The sequence below is a fragment of the Rhinolophus sinicus genome, chromosome 2, assembly GCF_057876585.1.
Source record: "Rhinolophus sinicus isolate RSI-liver-muscle chromosome 2, RSI-T2T, whole genome shotgun sequence".
In the NCBI taxonomy this organism is placed as follows: domain Eukaryota; kingdom Metazoa; phylum Chordata; class Mammalia; order Chiroptera; family Rhinolophidae; genus Rhinolophus; species Rhinolophus sinicus.
Genome location: NC_142502.1, coordinates 97,157,226 through 97,176,913, shown reverse-complemented (window position 1 = coordinate 97,176,913; position 19,688 = coordinate 97,157,226).

The window sequence follows — 19,688 nt, the reverse complement described above, 5'->3', positions numbered from 1 at the left end:
CTCTGAAAATGATCAGACAAGGCAAAGTGAAAAGGGTCATCTTCTTCAACAGCTGCCCAGCCGTGAGGAAATATGAAACAGAGCACGACGCCATGTTGTCCAGGACGGGTGGCCGTCACCACAGAGGCAACAATATTGAACTGGGTACAGCGTGTGGAGAACACGACAGAGCATGTGCCCTGGCTGCCACTGCTCCAGGGGGTTCTGAAGACATTAGTAGAAGCTAGAACAGAGTGGGGGAAAGTAAATCATGCAGATTTTTTCTTTAGTAAAACTGGCCAGAGCTTGTTTTAAAAAAACAAAATAATAAAAATATTGTGTGTAGGAATTATTTGCAGCCTAAAGTGGTGCTGTCTTATTCAGGACGGTTGTCCTAGTTGTTTCTTGGTGCCTAGGGAGATGTTTGCCATGATGCCCCAACCACAGTCTGAGGACCCAGTCACCCGTTATCACCCAGAGATGGAGAAGTGACTGTAAGTTCCTGAGCGGACTATTTATTTCTGATTCACTCATGTTTCCAGGAAGCAGCATTTCAGAGTCACTTAATGTGGGTGTTAGTGTATCAGGGTCCCACCCTCATTGGGCGCCAGCTTTCACCTCCTTTTCTGCTCAGTCCCTCAAGGAACCAAAAGTGCAGACAGACCCCTTGCTGATCTCAGGTTTGGCAAATGACCTCAGAGCGAAAGTGACTCCAGAGCTCTGGGCCCCCTGACATAGCTCCCCTGGCAGTGGTCCTGCCCTAGACCTTAGCTGGACCCCCTCACTGTGTTTGCATGTGGAGGGTTTCAAGGACATGACCTTTATTTTATCAGAATGTCTCGGTTGTTCTCAGCGGGAGCCTGTGTCTCCTGAATCACCTCCTCCTCCCTAACCAGCAGTCAGGAGAGAAACTACTTTCTAGGCTGAGAGGGAGCACAGTGCTGGGAGCTCCAGGTCTGAGGGGAGGGAAGGAGAGCATTTGATCCTAATGGAGGGGGAGCAACATCAGGGGAAGCGACAGCTCAGGGGTGAGGGTCACAGGCCCAAGAGGGGGTGCTGGGGACAGAGGGGAAGGGCAGGAGAGTCTCCCTTGCACACTTGCTCCCACAGAACATCACAGGACCGAAGTCCATTACAGGAAATGCTGCTTCTTGGTTGTCACTGACTTTTCCTCCTGTCCCATGGCCTCCCTCTGACCCTCCCAAAGTCACAGCATCCTTTAAAAGGACATGAACAGAACTAGGGTCACTCTGGGCAAATTTACATGCCAGAATGTGTCTGAAATCCCACACACATCATGGTCATCTGCCAGGACCACGAGTCCCAGAGGAGGATTCGGGGATCAGTCCTTTCCCCAACCTCCCCTGAGTGAGGCCACATCTCCCTCCCTGAGGGGCAATCATGGAGGGGTGGCTGCCCTAGTACCTGGGGCAGCAGTGTCTCATTCCAGACCTTGGGGTGTTGAGTAGCAGGTGCACACGCCCTTCAGTCAAGAAGTGGCTCAAGGTCTTTGCAAGACAAATCTTTCCCCAGTTGTGCTTGGCCTGCGTAGCCAACCTGCCTGTCACTTTCCAGGTTGTGGGTCCCTGTTCACAGAGAGGAAACCCTCACACTCCTAGGAGACTGAGTGTCCCCTGAGGAACTCTCGTTGGAGCCATCACGCAGCAGGGCAACCTCTGCAAGGCTGGGACTCTGGACCAAGAGTCTGTCAAAACTGTCAGCTGAGAAATAATAACCATGAGGTGTTGTGTCACCAAAGAAGGATTCATTCGGGAAAAAGACAGGGTCGCAACCCAGCGCGTGCAGATGGCAGCCACGTGCACACTCTGCCCGTGTGCCAAGGTGGAGGGTACTGATGGGAGGGAAGGACAGTTAATGAGGGGAAGTTAGAACCTGGAGCTTTATTACAGAATAGCATTCTTCCTGTAGGGGTCTCGGGATCACTTAGAGCACAAGACCTTCCATGAGCCCTCGCTCCTCCCTCAGACCCTCCCCACTGATTACGTTGCTTCAAGTTCCAGTTCATCTTTATCAAAACCCAGATTGAAAATGAGGCCCAAAGCAAAACGCCACACATTTGTCCAGGCTGTGAGGGGTCACTGTGTCCCCACACAACTGGTGAAGACCCTCCCCTCCTCACAGGTGGGAGGAGTCTGACGTCCCTGTAAGGAGCCTGACGTCACTCACAGGCCTTGCCTCGATGGGCCAAGCTCTGCCTGTACCTCCAGCGCCACGGGAATGTTCTGCTATGGTTTTCATGAAATCCTTCTGCTCCCAATAGTTGGGTCCCATCTTCTCCAGCCACGTAGCCCGCGGCATCACACTTTGACTCGCTCTGTCGCTGTTGAAGCACAGGACCCACCCACGTGTGTCCCCCAAGGTGGTGGGGGTGAAGCTAGGCTTCCTGACTCTGGGGGATCGAGGGAGCGTCTAAACACATCAGGGAGTGAGAGCCTGGGCTGACAGGGTCCTCTGGGGAAGGCGGGAGGGGCTGTCACACTCCTGCCCCCTCCTGGCTCTATCCTAAGCTGAGCTCAGTTGCTCCCAGCTCCCTCCTGCCTGCACCTGTGCCCGGGAGCTGCTCCCCTGGGGCCCTTATTGGTTTGTGTGGAGGGGAACGGTGAGAGGAGGAGAGATGGAGAAGCCAGGACAGGGCTGGGGTGGGAGGAGGGGAACAGAATGAGGTGAATGGAGGGGAGGGGTCTCCATCAGGGTCGGGGATCCCCACAGCAGCAGGAGGAAGGTTAGGAGCCACTGAACTGGCTTCTTTCCCCATGTCACTGTCTGCGGAGAACTCTGAATCCCCACCCACTGCTGTAAACACAAACCTCCACTAACTTTGATGGGCTTTTCTAGAACCCTAAGATCTAATTGTAACAAAAATGCATCTGTATCATCAGTCCCCAGGCAGAACAAACTGAAGGAGGTCAGGAGGAGAAAACTGAAAGCCTGGGAGACAGGCACCCCTGAGGGCGGGGCTCTGCTTAGACCCGCCTCCCTGGGCTGCATGTGCTCAAGTCCACACATGGCTGTGTAGCTGTGTCCCCAGCCTCCTCGTTACCCACAAGGCAGTCGTGGGCCCATTGTGCCTTGGAGACTCGATCCTGGGACAGTCTGAGTGAACCACCAAGGTCATCTGGCTGCCTCAGGCCCAGGATCTCCTTCTTGCTCTCCCTACATCACAGACTGAGCTCTTCTCCAAGGGAGGGCAACTTATTTTTGTGGATGGGTCTGAGATAATAGAAAATAGATGTTGGCCTCTAGAGGTCCCTGGTTCCTGGCACAGAGCTCCTGAAACCCTTGTAATAGGAAACGTAAGTGACAGGAACACTAGGATCACCTGTTGTTCTAACATGTGTCTTTGATCCCGTCCTCTCCGGGAGGGTGAACTCCATGGACAGAAGCTCCTGTGCTCAGGACCCTCCCAGACCTCGCCCTGTGTATTTCTTCACCTGGCTGTTCATCTGTGTCCTTTATCATAACCTTTAATAAAAAGGTGAATATATGCAGACGTTTCCCTGAGTTCTGTGAGCTGCTCTAGAACATTCATTAAACCCGAGGAAAAGGCCATTAGAACTTCTGATCTATAGTCGGTTTGTCAGAAGTGGTAACGTGGGCTTTGAACTGGCATCTGAAGGGGGAGGGGCATCTGTGGGATGAGCCCTTAACCCCTGGGATCTGACACCAGGCAGACAGTGTTAGAATTGAGTTAAATTGTCGACCATCCAGCTGGTGAAACAGAGAATTGCTTATTGTAGGGAAACCTCCACACCTTTGGTGACCAGAAGTGTCAGAAGTGAAGTGTCTGTAGAAGTAAATGAGACCCACAGGAAAGAACGACAGGGAAGCCCTGGGTTTTCCCAACACAGGAGGAGAACTATGAGTTTATCCTTTACAACGGGACAAGGTAAGTAGGGGAAGAGAAGGCGAGCCAGGGAAGGAGGACAGAAAGGTGTGGAAAGGTGTGGGGAAGGGCAGGTGACTGGGACTCCGGGGGGAGGTGGGATGGCTCAGTCTCTTTGCCCAAGCACCTGCCAGGCTGGCCCTCCTTTGTCCTCCATCTCCATTATCAGTCTTCTCAGTCTCCGTGCTCACCAGCCCTGGGCTCAGTCAGTCATAGGGCCCCAGAGAGGAGGAGAAGGAGGGTTGGGAACCCCGTGGTCTGGCCGCTCGGGTGCCTTGGAATCTGGGGTGAACAGGGTGCCTGCCCCCTGGTGTGCCTGTCGAAATGTACATATTGACTAACCCTGATTGATTGGCTTTCCTACCACCTGGGAACCTATTGAAAAGTAGACATGATGCTGTGTCCTCTGTCCCTTGGTAGAGCAGCCAGAAACACCTGGCACAGGTGTGTGAACTGAGAGGAAGCCCAGCACTAAGCCCTCTGCTGAGCTGGACTTCCCGACCCAGCGACTGTGCTCAGTGAGAGCAGGAGATTCTCACACCCACACCTGGAGATTGTTTTGGTTGTTGTTGTTTTATTATTGCCATCCTAGGCCTTCTGCCTGAGTCCCGCCTCTTCCCCCAGGCTTTCACAGAAGAAATGTCACCATGGGAACGTGCTCTGTCTAGTGCATTCACAGTACGTTCAAGTCTATGTATTGTAACATCCTTAGTCATTTCTGTCAGCTCCTTATCACCACCCTGGGCCATGCTCGTTTGCCTTGAGTTTGTTCAACACGAAGCAAAGGAACTCTCTTTCTGTGGTACAGTGCGTGAAAAGTAAGAAGTAGTCTTTACTCCATCTGTTGTTAAAACTTCAGTCCTCAGTTTGTCTCTCAGTTTCAATCAGTCTGGTCACTTCAGAGCAAGTCTATAAGCAGCACATGGCGTCATGACCTCATCCACCATGACATTCTTTTGTTCCCACATCGAGCGTACAGATGAGGTGACCTTGGAACCAATTAGTTTTTCTCAATTAGAAGCCACTAGTGCACTAACCATAGTGTTTTAAATGAAAACAGTCTGACACGCCAAGTGTTGGCAAGGACATAAAATCACTGAGTCCTGCTGTTGAAAGAGTGAATTGGTCCAATAGATTTGAAAAATGGTTTGTCCTTATCTACCAAAGATATTCACCTTCTGTCTACTTGTGGATTCCACTTTTTGGGTTTACCAACAACGAGAAAATATAATACTGGTATATGCACCATAGATTGTTCAAAGCAGTTTTATTTATAATAGTCAAAATCTAGAATCAACCCAAAAATTCACCAACAGTAAAGTGGATAAATTGAGATATGTTCATGCAATGGAATGCTACACAGTAACAAAAGTGAATGAAATACAGCTGCTCACAATTACATGGATGAACCTCACAAACAATATTGTTACACAAAAGAACAGATACTGTATGGTTCCATCTACATATACTTTTAAATAGGAAAAAATAGTCTAGGTTGCTAGAACTAAGATTAGTAGTTACCTTTGAGGAGGAAGAGGAGATGTAAAAATTAATTCCAGACCTTAACCAGGATTGGAGCCTGGAGGGCCTGTAGGGGGAGCTTTCACCACCACCCCCCCATAAGGTGCCCCCAACAGGAAGAAACTGCCTGACATCTCCAGTAAGAAAATGTCTTACAATCTACTACCCCACCAGGAAGGAGGAACATTTTCTCCTCCCTTGGCAATAGCTGGGCCAATGAGAGACTGTCACAACCCAGCCAATGAAAAGCCACTACACTTTGAAATCCCAGTTTCCTCCAGTGGATTTTTGTTTATAACAGCTCCTCTCAACTTCCCCTTTTCTCTGTAAATGTTCCTTTCCTTTGTTCTTCAGTCCTGCCTATGGTTTTGCCATAGCTCATATACCCCAAATTGCAGTTCTCTGCTATTCCTGAGTAAACTCATCTTTGCTGGCAAAATAACTGTTTAATTTCTCAGGTCCACAGCGTCAATGATTGTGGGATGTGTGAGAGGGTCTGGTCTTCTGTTCTATTTGTGGACCTGTGTAGCTGTAACAGGGGTACCTTAATTTTGTGAAAATTGATTAAAATGTTCACTAATGATATCTGTGGTTTATACTTGATTTAGAAAAGTAAATCTTTGATCATGTTTGGCACAAACTTGTTTTTATAAATAAATCATAATTAAATAAATTCAAATCATTATCCTATTTCTTTCTCAGACATTTATTTGAGGGGACCCAAACTATTGATGGGAAAACACTTTTCTTTCTAACAGAATTCCAACTAATTAATTCAGAAGGAATGACAGAAACATTGTCCTTTGTAGCCCTAATGAAATAATGACTATAGGCAATGACCATCAATGGACACTCTGACAATTAGAGAAAAATTGATGGGGGAACTTTATAGTGGTTGGATAGTAGGTGGTCACCACCCGACCCCTAATCAATGTTAACATCTCTAATGTGAAGCCACCAGACTTCATGCTCCTCCCAATGGACATAGCAGGGTGGACACAGGGCCACATAAGAAGTGATATTGTCCCTTATGAAAATTTTAAGGATAAAAACTTTGCTTTCTATTTCTTTTACCCGCACATATTGCCAAACAAAGACAGTGAAACTGTTCACTTAGAGCTTACGGAGTAATTATAATTTTTATTGTTTTCTCCTTTTGAATGTCTCCCTCTCTGAACAGTGACTTCGTTTTCATACTTTATCTTTGATGAGTCTTGTGTCAACTTGTCTGGGCTGCGGCACCCAGGTATTTAATAAAACACTGATGTAGGGGTTTCTGTACATGTGGCTGACACCTGAAATTTCATTTTTTTTAATTTACTGATTTTTATGATTTTTACTGAATAATATAGCTGACATACAACATTATATCAGTCTCAGGTGCACAGCATAGTTGTTCAGCATTTATACACCTAACGAAGTGACCACTATGACAAGTCCAGCAACCACCTGACACCGTACCACGCTATCACAATATTAGTGACTATATTCCCCATGCTGTACATTACATCCCCAGGACTTATTTGTTCTATAGCTGGAAATTTGGAACTTTTATTCTTCTTTACCTTCCCCCCTTTTTAATATTTTCAATTACAGTTGATATTCAAAATCACTTTAATTACATTTTATATTTCAGGTATGGTGAAATTATTTTATATTGTAATCATGGTGGTTAGACATTTACAATTTAAGAAGTGATCTCCCTGACTAGTCTAGTACCCACCTGGCACTGTACATAGTTACTATGTATAGGCAGCATATGTAAGGATTTTGTGTTTTTTTAACCATTCAGCCACAATGTTTTTGATTGGAGCATTTAACCCATTTCCATTGAAAGTAATTTTTGATAGATGTGTAGTTATTGTCATTTAATTATTCATATCTGTGATTTGTGTGTGTTTGTGTGTTAAAGAAGTCCCTCTAACATTCCTTGTAATACTGGTTTGGTGATGGTGAACTTTTTTAGCTTTTTCTTGTCTGGAAAGCTTTTTATCTGTCCTTCAATGTTAAATAATAGCTTTGCTGGGTAGAGTAATCTTGGTTGTAGATCCAGGCTTTTCATCACTTTCAATATTTCCTGCCAATCCCTTTTGGCCTACAAAGTGTCTGTTGAGAAATCAACACAAACTGTTATGGGAGCTCCCTTGTAAGTTACTACCAGTAGGTGCCTTTCTCTTGCTGCTTTAGGATTCTCTCTCTGTCTTTAACCTTTGCCATTTTAATTGTAATGTGTTTGGTGTGGGCCTGTTTGGGTTCTTCTTGTTTGGACTCTATCCACTTCCTGGACTTGTGTGTCTATTTCTTTTGCCAGCCGAGGAAAGTTTTTAGTCATTATTTCTTCAAATATGTTCTCAACCCCTTGTTCCCTCTCTTCTCCTTCTCGTCCCCTCTGATGAAAATGTTGGTGCTTGATGTTGTCCCAGAGTCCCTTACACTGTCCTCATTATTTTTCCCTCTTTGTTCCTCTCGCTGTTCTGATGGGCATTTTCAGCTACCTTGTCTTCCAAATCACTGATTTGATCCTCTGCTCCATCTAGTCTGTGGGCACATTCTTCATTTCAGTTATTGTAGCCTCCATTTCTGACTGGTTCTTTGTTATGGTCGCCATGACTTTTTTAATGCTTGCTGTCTCTTTGTTCAAGTTCTCACTGTGTTCACTGAAGGCCCTTATAACCAGTGTCCTGAACTGTGTCTCTGGTGAGTATAATGAAAAATATATGGAATAAAAGTAAAGTAAGTAATTAGTAAGTCAGAAAACAAAATGCCTGGGTGATTCTGCAACCAAGGAACTGATTTCCAAATCTTAACTCCTCTCCTTAAGCTGAGTTTGGTTTATTTTCAGAACAGACACATCAGCAACATGAAGTCTTACACACTCCTGGTGAAAGTTTAAACTGGCAGAAGCACTTCAGAAACCAAATGCACATCATCTTACCTCCTGTGCTTAAAGCTCACACCCCTGTGCCCAGTGTTCCCTCCTGACCGTCCTCTCCCCGGAATTCCTTGCCTTGTGCCCAGGAGACAAGCACACTCATGTTTACAGCAACTTGGATAACCACTTATGTATCAGCAGGGAAACAGAGAAAGTGTGGTGTCAGCATGAAATGTAAGACGTCAGCAGTGAAAACAAATGAAGGACAGCCTCACACATGGGGGTAACTCCCTACGTAATGCTGGGTCTCAGAAGGGTCCATGCAGTGCGAGTTCACTGGACAGGAAGTTCAAAAACAGGCAAAAGTAAATAATATTTGGTTTGGGGATATATACACTTATTGTAAAATCCTCTGAGAATCTCCAGGGAATAGTAAACACAAGACTCAAGATAGAGGTTCCATCTGAAGGACAGGATGGGGGACGCGGCCACGGTGGCTTCTTCACAGGTTCCGTTTCTGACACCAGTGGTGTGTGCCCAGGTATTTACTTGATCATAATTCCTAAACTGACATTTCTCAAACTGTGACTTGTGAACCATTCCTCGTTAATTTTTAAATAAGGAAATAGAAAAAGAAATACCAAAGTTTATTGCAATGATCCTTAGAAAGAACTACCCACCTTGGAACAAACCCACAGCCAGTTGTTATGAGCCATGTCAGAGAGATGGCCGGGGTGTCACAGGAAACAGCTTTGACCAGAAATGGGTCATGTGATCACTGGCATCTCTATAGATTTTCTGGGACACAATGTTCAGTGTGACCTGCAAGGTGATTCTATCTGCGAAGGATTTGGTGTGTCATATTTAACTTCACATACAACTGAATTAACTACTTTTACAGAATGTTTAGGCACGTTGTTGATCAACGTAAGCTAAACTGGAAAACGCTATAAAGGGGAAACCATGGATGGAATAGAGAGTGTCAATTGAAGATACAACAGAGCTGCTTTGAAAAAAACTTCAGGGGTGGCCAGATGGCTCAGTTGGTTAGAGCGGGAGCTCTCCACCGTGGGATGGGGGGCTGCGCCCCCTGCAACTGAGGTTGAAAACAGCGACTGGACTTGGAGCTGAGCTGCGCCCTCCACAACTAGATTGAAGGACAACGACTTGGAGCTGATGGGCCCTGGAGAAACACTCTGTTCCCCAATAAAAATTAAAAACAAAACAAAAAAACTTCAGTCTAAAGCGTCACATATCAACAGTGATTTTTAGAATCACATTGGAGTCCAAATCACTTCTACCAAATCTCATTCAAAAACACAGTGAAAGATGTGACATTTATTCTAGGATGCCAACCGGACAGCCAGTTTTGGAACACTTTGTTCCTAGATTGGAGGTACCCATCGCTGCCCACTGTATCACAACACAGTTGTTGTGAGGATACCAAAGTGTATAGGCTGAGGCATGAGATTCACATTTTTCTAACACATTGAAAAGCGATTTCATTAGGCAAATATTTTTGAAGATGATGTTCAGTAAGAAAATTGGCATTGTAGCCAGTATTTCTGACATTCTTAATGAAACAAATTTGGAAATTCTTTGAAAAAGCAAAGATATTTATTGTAAAGGCATTAATGTTATGGCGCTTAGGCTTTAAACTGTGTGATCAGCTACTATATGTTCTCAACTTTGTTGCAACTTATTGTAGGGAACATTGTTATTAAGGGCATCAAATACTGTTGTATCTCCTCTCTGTCTTATTTTCAGGGAAATACGGTACTCCTTAAACCCCAAACATAATTCTTAAACCCCAAACCACTTGTTGATAATTTGATCCTTCATAGTTCTGTACAGTTCAGAGCTAGTTGTGGTTTGGGCAATGAAGTTAAAAGATACAGAAGAATTCCTTCATATCGTCATGTTCAAATTGCGCATGTAGCACAAGAACAGCTTATGTCAACAATATATGTGCATTTTTCAAGTTGCCATGAAAACTATTTTGCTCGCTTTACTTGTTCTGGGATTGGTCTTTCATGCCATTAGATATTTCTGGACACACAGAGCTAAAGATTCGATGGAAGGTGATGCTTATGCTTTCTTTCTTGCCACAGGTTAACGCAACCCGGTGAAGCAAATATGTCTGCTATAGTTTTTCAATATTTTGGCAATTGTAGATAGATTTTTAGTCTTAGCAACACAGAGTGTTACTTCACAAGAAGCCCACAGCACACTAGAGTTTATATGTGAAATACTGATTGCGCTCAAGCTTGTTAACTCAATACTCTTTGTCTTTCAAAAAAAATTAGTTTGTTTTGAACTTGTGCTTTTTTTTTGGTACGTAAATGCCACTTGTTTTTATGATGGATTTGCTTTATTAGCAGTACATCTCAACAAATAACTCACTGGGTATTAGGATTACACCATCACTGGTAACTACAAAACTCTCACTCTCTATATGAGTGTCATAGTTTCCTAGTGCAGCCATAACAAATTACGACAAATGCAGTGGTTTAAAGCAATGCAGTTCTGTAGGTCAGAAGCCCAATATGGGTCTCACAGGCTTAAATCAAGCGTCAGCAGGCTGTGTGTCTTTCTGGAGGCTCTTAGAGAAAATCCATTTAGTGCTCATTCAGACCTCAGGTAGAATTCAGTTCCTTGTAGCTACAAGCCCCATGCCCTGTTTTCTTGCTGGCTGTGTACTGAGACCTTCCCCGCTTCTAGCGTCTGCCATATTCCTCAGCGGTGGCCCCCTTCCTCCATCTTTAAAGCCAGAGGTCCTTTTCACTGGCATCTCTCTCTGACTATAGTTGGGGACAGTCCCTACTTTCAAATACGGACGATTGGCCTCACCCAGATAATCTCCCATCTCAAGGTCTTTCACCTGATGACAACTGAAAAGTCCCTTTTGCCACGTAAGGTGACATATTCATAGGTTCCTGGGATTAGGATGTGGACACTGAAGGTGGTGGGGCTGGGGCATTATTCTGCCCATCTCAAAGAGGGATTACATTTTCAAATAAAACTAGTACAAACTCTTTGGAATGATTTCAGAAAGAACAGTGCTTTTGGAATCGATTCCACTATTATCATTTGGCTTATTATTACTGCTACATTCAGAAAAGATATGTCTTTTCTTGACAAAAAGTTCAGTGACTTTGGTTTTGCAATCTGTGAACTGGTACTTGAATGAGCTAATTGCTACTCTACTCTAAATTACTTAATCATGTTCAAATCTAAATTTAAAAAGAAGAACAGGTTAGATTGAAAGTGAAAATGATTTTAAAAGAAGACTTCACAACCCAGTCGCCAATCCCAGAATCCGTTTTCCCCTAGGCCGATGGGCTTCTGCTCCCACTTCATCCCAGTTCTTTATTCCAGACTTTCTGCCATTAGGAATGAGTGGGTGGGTTGTGCTCCCCACTAACTACTGTCCCTTCTCTTTCCCCAGCAGCCTCTGCCTCCAGGCAGGCCACCTGGGCTCCCAATGACGTGTGCTCACCATGGACCTTGATCTGTGTGTCCCCCACTGCAAAAGCCAGAGCGGTCCCCAGGGCTTCCTCTGCCATCACTGCCCCTTCACAGTGAGTTGTGTGGGACCTTTATCCACACAGGCCTGGATCAGGGGCCCAAGAACAGAGCTGCTGCCCCAGCCCTGTCATCTCCCCCTTTTGACCCTCTGTCCTCCAGGGAACAAAACTCCACCCTCTGCTCCAGCCCTGCACCCCCCAGTGCCCTGGTCCCCATGTCTGTGGACTCCTCCTGACCAAGAGCCTGGTCTGTCAGCCCTGCTTGTCCAGGAGTGGGGTTTGAATTGAACTGGGGGCAAAGGCAGCAGGAAACAGCTTCTGTCCCTGCACAGAGGGTTGGAGGGGGCATCAGCCCGAGAACACAGAGGCAGGGAAAATTATGATTGACAGGGCTCTGCAAGTTAAAGCCACACTGAATCCAGCCATCTCGCTGTTCTTTACAAACCCACCTTTGTCTTTCAGGTGTAAACTCCTAGGTATCTTGTCCACCTGTCTCCCTTCCCTTCCCTCTGCTCCTGTCCCTCTCTCCCTCTGATTCATTCCTCCTTCAGTAACACTCACCTGCACAGAAAGTCCCTCCCACCAACTGCCCTTCCAGGAAAGCTGACCCAAGGCCACCAGCCCAGGACGCTGCCTTATCCTAAGTCCTGAGGAGAGAGGCTCACATGAGAAAGAGAAAGCTGCCAGCTCTGGGGAGAAGGGGGCGTACCAGGAAAATGGAGGAGGGGCTGGGTGAAAGGTGCAGGGAGGACACAAGAGGGAAGAGGATGTGGAAGCGGGATCAGGTGAGGCAGGGGGCAGGCTTGCTGGGGGAGGGGCGGGCATGGGGGAGGGGCACAGGGTCAAACAATGGGCTTCAGTCACTTCATTCATTTCTTCCCCTACTCCCACCTCGGAGCCTTAAGAAATCCACACGTGCAACACAGAAGGAGGTCTCTGAGGTGCACACACCACACCAAGTTTCTTGGCTAGTTTTTTTTCTCTCTCTTTTCTTTGTAAATTATGGGTCAACATCAACATTTTCCTGATTCTAAAAACTCTGAAATTCATTAAAGGAAAATATGAGATTTGATTCTTTCACCGACTTATGTTTTCAAGTGACATTTCCCACGCCTCAGTCGGGGGGCAGCCGTGGGAGCTAAGATAGAGGGGTGTCCCAGCACTGAGGCGGCCTCCCCTCTCCTCCCTGCTCTTCTCCAGAGCCAGCCCCACCCCTCCCACCAGCCCTTCTGAGGCCCATGCTCAGTAAGCAGGGATCCCAGCTCTCCTCTCCCCCCCTCTGCCCTGTGCCCGGGACCCTCCCTGCACTTCCAATGTCCCTTTCCTCTCCCCTCCAACACCCATATAACCTCTCAGCGTGGAAACACATCACTGACCTACCAGTTAAACCTACACGTAAAGCTTATGGGGTCCAACGAGGTTTAGGACGGTGGTCAGGATGAGAATGAATCTCTGATTTGTCAGCTATCTTCAGCCCATCCTTCTGGGGGAGAGGGGTAAAACCAGGACCCAGGAAATGAGAGAGTGCAGGGAGAGAGGGAAGGAAAAAGAGAGGGCAGTGTTGAGTTTACCACAGTTCCCTCCCTGGATTTCTCAGCGTCTCCCCTGCCTGCCCACCCACCTGAGGGGGTGAGGAAGCTGGGCAAGAGGGAGGCAAGAGCACCTTAGTTCTGGTGGCTGCCTTGGGAGGGCAGAGCTGAGGCTTCTCAAGGCCCAAGACCCTCCATGCACCTGGGTGACGGGAGCTCTCCTGGCTCCACTTCACTTCTCCTCTGTTTCCATAGACCCCATCACCCCACGCCTCCCACTTTCTCAAAGGAGGCCTTTGTCCTTCTCACTTCCTCCTTCTCAGAGGTGGCGGGGAGCCCATTGCCCAGGGACCACCTCGTTTCCTTAGCCCCCCCACCCCCATCCGAGAGCTCAAGGTTGGGAGGACCTTTGCTCTTACTGGTGCTGCTCACACCCCCTCCACCAGGCCCTTGGCTTCAGATGAGGGGTTGGGGAAGAGGACCAGAAAGAAGGGAGAGGACAGGAGGGGTGAGGAGGGAGCAGAGGCCCTGCAGCCAGAGGGCCCACCAGGAGGCATGTTCCAGGCCTGGGCACACAGGAGGCTGCCCCTCCCCCAGCCCTGCAGGGTCCCTGACCTTGGATTCCAGGCTCCTGCCCCAGGGATGGGGCAGAGGAGGGAGTCTGAGCAAATCTCTGTGACCTGCCGGTCACTGGACCCAGGCGCAGAGCAGGACTCTGTCCTCCCCACACTGGACCCTGGGTCTGGTCTCACTGGCCCTCTAACCGGACTCCCCAAGGTGGGCTCAGGCGCACTGGTGGGAATCGGTGTTTTCACAGACATCCCGGGTGATCCTAAGTGAACTCCTTCCATGAGAAAATGGGGCTTCCTTCACAGGCTTCCTTTTCTCAGAAGAGAGAAATGCCCCTCGCCCTTTCCTCAGAGGACTGGCCCCCCATACAAACAGCTCCCCCACTCAAAAGCCAAGAGGGAAAGACTGATAGGTTTCCCACTTTAAAAAAATAATTCTTATGTAAGATGAAAGATACTATAAACTATGTTTTTAAAAATGACTGGATAGAAAAAAATGACATGTTATACAAAAATTAATATCCAGAATGTACACAGCACTTGTAAAATCAAAGAAAAGGGCACCTACTCGATAGAAGAACCAGGAAAGGATAGAAACTTCAATCCAAGGAAACACCCCCAAAAACACATAAAAGGAGGTAGAATCAATGGTATCAGTAAATGGGAAAATGCAAATGAAAACAATGGGGGGGGGATCCTTTTTTCACCCATTAAATTAATAAAATTTTGAAAGATTGGTCATTTCCAATGGCAATCAGGTTGTGAGAAAATGGGCAGTGCCAACAGCTGTTGGTGGAAATATAAATCAGTGCATCCTTTTAGGAAACCAATCTGTCCAGATTTCTCAAAATATTAAATGTGCATCCCCTTCCTGCAAATCACTCAATCCTTTCTGGTTTGTATGTAAGAGAATATAATCACATGTGCAAAAAGAGGTATGTAAAAAGTTATCTGCCGCAACATTTTACATAGTAGTGAAACTTAGAAATAAATCAAACTGGCCGTGAACAGGAAAGGAGCTACAGGCACAGCTCAGAGCACTGGGGTTCGGGTCCAAGTCACCCAACAAGGCGAATATCACAATAAAGTGAGTCACGGGGATTGTTTTGGTTTCCGGTGCATCTACCAGTTATGTTTGTACTATCGTGTAGCCTATCAAATAGCAATAGCATTATGTCTAAAGAATGTACATACCTTAATTTAAGAAACACTTTATTGCTAAAAAATGCTAACCATCATCGGAGTCTGTTTGAAAAACGGTGCCAACAGACTTGCTTCATGCAGCGTTGCAAAAACCTTCAACTTATTAAAAAAACAACACGCAGTATCTGTGAAGCACAATAGAAATGAGCACTAAAACGAAGGAGCTTGTAAACAACGGAGGCTACGTCTATAATAGAAGGTGTTATGCAGCAGGTCAGAGAGAATGAGGCAGATCTGTGTGTCCTGACAGCAGAGATCAGATCGCCAAAAAATATTTAGGTCCAAACACTAAATATAGCGGCTGAGTGACACATATCATCGCACCTCATTCATAGAAGTTAAAATGAAAACAAAGCATTATCCATAGAAACAGCGGTGTGCGCATGTGCAAAAACAGAGACAGTTGTGTGCAGGGATCACCTCACCGTGCTAACGGGATTGTGGGGAGGCGTGTGTGACAGGTGGGAAGGGAGACTTTCTATTCTGTATTGTTTGAACATTTTTACAACAATGTGTACATGAGTAAAATAAGATGAAAATTTTTTTCATGACTGGTGACGTGAGTGGACAGTGAGGGAAGCAGAGGTCCCAGGAGCCTCACACCCTCCCCACCACCACCCTTGCCGAGAAAGCAGTAAAGAAATGTGTGTGCCTCGTCCTAAACAAGTGCCCTGGTGACAGGAAGTCCCGATGTCCTCTCTGGAGGCTCATCTTCCACGTGGTATGTGCTCACGGGCTTGCTGACACTTAATTACATATGTGTTCTGTCCCCTCCATCAGCCAAATTACACGACCAACTGAAGCCTTACTCCATGTCCCACCCCTGGCTTCGCTTTCCATACAACCCAGCACAAAGGTTTACATTATGTTCATACCAAACCCCAGACGCAAATGCTTATCGTGCCCTATTCATAACTGCCAAAGACCAGAGACAACCCACAGGTCCTGTAACTGGAGAAGGAATAAACAAACTGGTTTATCTGTACAAAGGAACACTACTCAGCAACACAAAGGAACAAACTACAGAGACACGTAGCAAAAGTGCTCAATCTCAAGTGCATTATGATAGAACCCAGATTCAAAGGGTTAATTACACCTCAAAAAAAAAGAAAAGGAAAATCTTTCACACCGCAGGATCCCATACCTATGACATCCTGGAATAGGCAAGACTATTGGGGCAGAAACCTCTCATTGAGGGAATTTGGGGGGGTAATAAGTCTGTTCTGTGTCTGGGTGTGCTGATGGTTCCATGACCATGAATTTGTCAAAACTCAAAGAACTGCATGTTATGTATACAAACCATATCGCAACATTAAAAACAAAATGACACAGAGACATTTGTCCCCGGCCAGAGAGCCTGCTCACGGTGGCCTCCTCTCCATTCCTGTGATCGATCTGGACCTAGAGGTTATTCACGCAGTGCTTTCCTTACTTCCCCTCTTCCCATCTTTATTCCTCCTGTCTTTCTCTTCCTCCTCTGCTCCTTTTTCTTAAGCAGTGGGACACTCCCTTCAGATGGAATCCTACGTGTGCCCTTGTGCAGACACCTGTTGATGAAGAAGGGGAAGGGTCCTCTCTCAACAGAATTTCGTCCCCAGATTTTCATTCTGCAAATAAAAACAAACTGAGGCCCCCAAATCAAAGTGGCTCCTCTATTGCATCCATGCTCTGTGCTCCCACCCTTCCCACAATGTGTCTCTCAGAGACCACCCAGAGGAGGCTGAGAGGCACCATCAGGGTAAACAGCTTATCCTAACCATTCTAGAGCCTTCTAACTTTGCAGTCTGGTCATGTGGGTAACAAAATAGAAACAGATTTGCGGGAAAACACGTCCTCTCCAGCAACCTGCCCATTCTGCCTTCTCCTTGCCTTCTCAACGGAAGAGGTCCACAGGGTCACGTGTCTGGTAGGAGACACTGATCGTTCAGGTTGACCAGGAGCTTTGCCGTGGAATGCGAGCTTGGACAGTTAAGTTCGCAAACTTGTTGCAAGAATGTTGCTAAACTTTTTTGATATCAAAGGGATTATTCATTATGAATTTGTACCAACAGGACAAACAGTTAACCAAGTTTCCTATTTGGAAGTGCTGAAAAGGCGCATGAAAAAGTTAGGCGACCTGAACTTTTCACCAATGATTCACGGCTCTTGCATCACGACAATGCACCAGCTCACTAGGCACTGTCTGAGAGGCAGTTTTTAGCCAGTAAATAAATAACTGTATTGCAACACCCTCCCTACTCACCTGATCTGGCGCCCAATGACTTTTTTTCTTTACCCAAAGATAAAGGAAATATTGAAAGGAAGACATTTTGATGACATTCAGGACATCAACGGTAACGCGATGACAGCTCTGATGGCCATTCCAGAAAAAGAGTTACAAAATGGCTTTGAAAGGTGGACTAGGCACGGAAATCAGTGCAAAGCTTACCAAGGGGAGTACTTCGAAGGTGACTGTAGTGCTATTTAGCAATGAGATATGTAACACATTTTCTAGGATGAGTTCGCGAACTTAAGTGTCAGACCTTGCAGACCTAACCTTAATAAGGGTCGTCTTTAAGCCTCTTGGCAATTGTCTCAGGAGGAATGTGTATCTCAGGACTTCAGGGATTCAGGATACCCAGTTCTGGAATGTATCCCACAGATATACGCATGTGAAAAGAATATGTAGATGGTTCTTTATCACAGCACCATTTATAATTCAAAGGATCGAAAACCACCTCAATGTCCAAGCTACTGTACATCCATTCAATGGGATTCTCTGCATTTTCACAAGCTAAGGAAGCTCCCTATGGACTGATATGAACTGATCTCCAACATAGTCTATATTTTGTTAGGTACAAAGTTCTACCTTTGATATGCTAGCTTTTCTATTTTAAAAAATATGAACATTAAGGCTATATACTCATAGACATTTAAAAAATACTCTGGAGAAAAACAATGGTTGTTGGGAAAGGATGGGGGGGTGAAGGGGACCGTGTAGAATAGATTTTTCACTGTTTAGATACATTTCTATCTATTTTTTTGAACCATTGAATCTATTCCAAATTAAATTTTCAAAAACTGATTGTAGGAGAGCTCCCACTTCAGGGAAGATGGAGTAGATTCTTCTCATGAAGTAGAACTAAAAATCCTGGACATTATATATACAAAGCAAACACAAGATGACTGAAAGGTGGAGAGAAGAAAGCAACTAGCTAGAGACCTCAGGACCTGAGAACAACACTGTGGTGAGTCCCATGGTTTTTCAGCTACTGCCTGTATCCCAAACTGGGTACTGGAGCCACTGCAGCCCAGAAAAAAGCCCTAAGAAATGCCTGCTGTCTCCAGCCAAGGGACCAGAAAAGGGTAATCGAACAAGACACAAACTTCTAGATACTAACTGGTCTACCCCAGCCAAACACCACTGAAAACCGTCGGCCTCATCTCCCCGGCCCCGCAAACACTGAGCAGGGAGCCTGGACTCCCACCCTCACCAGGCTATAGTAAGATGCCCCCTCCCCATCCTGGGTGGGCCAAATGGGAAGCCAGGACTTTCCTCTCTTAGAGGCACATTCAGTGGAGACCACGTGGGGACCAGGACTAACACCCCCACCTCGTCCCACTGTAATGAGGGCCCCTCAGCCTCCCCACTGCGGACATGTCAGAGAAGGACTAGTGGAGTGGCCAGGACTCTCACCACTGCTCAGTTTTAACAAGGCCACCCCCCAATAATGGCTGTAGGGGACAGACACGTGGGTAGCAGTGATGAGGCACCCCCTTCCCGTCAGGCAGACATGTATCACAGGGAAGGCCTAACTCCCACCCTACCCAGCGGTATAAGGAGGGTTTTCTCAACACCCTCCCTCCTCCCACCCTCTAGGATGTCAATGGAGGCCAAGAGAAGAACCTGGACCTCCACCTCTGCCTGGCGGTAATAAGGTGGTGCCCCACTTTTCATCCAGGGTCAGAGAAGTCCTGCTAAAACACAAGGTTTAAATACGATCCAGACTCTTTTAACATAATGCCCAAAATGTCCAGGTTTCGATTGACAATTATTCATCATACCAAGAACCAGGAAGATCTCCAACTAAGAAAAGACAATCAAAAGACACCAACATTGAGATAGATACACAGATGTACGAAGGTCCCTGTGGGGACAGAGCCAGGAGTGAAGTTTCCAGGCTCTCGGACTCATGTGGAAAGGTGCTCACTTGGGTGGTAAATGGCCATCAACTGTGATTGGATGGCCATCAGCTGTGGCCAGTTGGCCATCAGCTGTAACCAGTGAGCCATTTGCCACTAATATAACTTCCGTGGCTACGCTAGCAGAGAATGGGGGCTAGCAAGAAGATGGTGGCTGAGCTATAAGAGCGGACTGCAGCTATTAAGTGAGGTTGGTTGGCAGAGAGAAGTGAACGGCAGGTTGCAGATAGTGTGGCTCCTGCCTCCTGTGTCTCCAACCCAGCCGCCAGCGACACTACAGTGGTGTGACTCCCCTATCTATGGCTCTGTGGGTGTTCCTTTTTGGCCTCACCATGTCCTGCATTCTTATGCGGGGAGCAGGACCAGAGACACCCCATGACCACCAGGCATGACAGCCTCCAT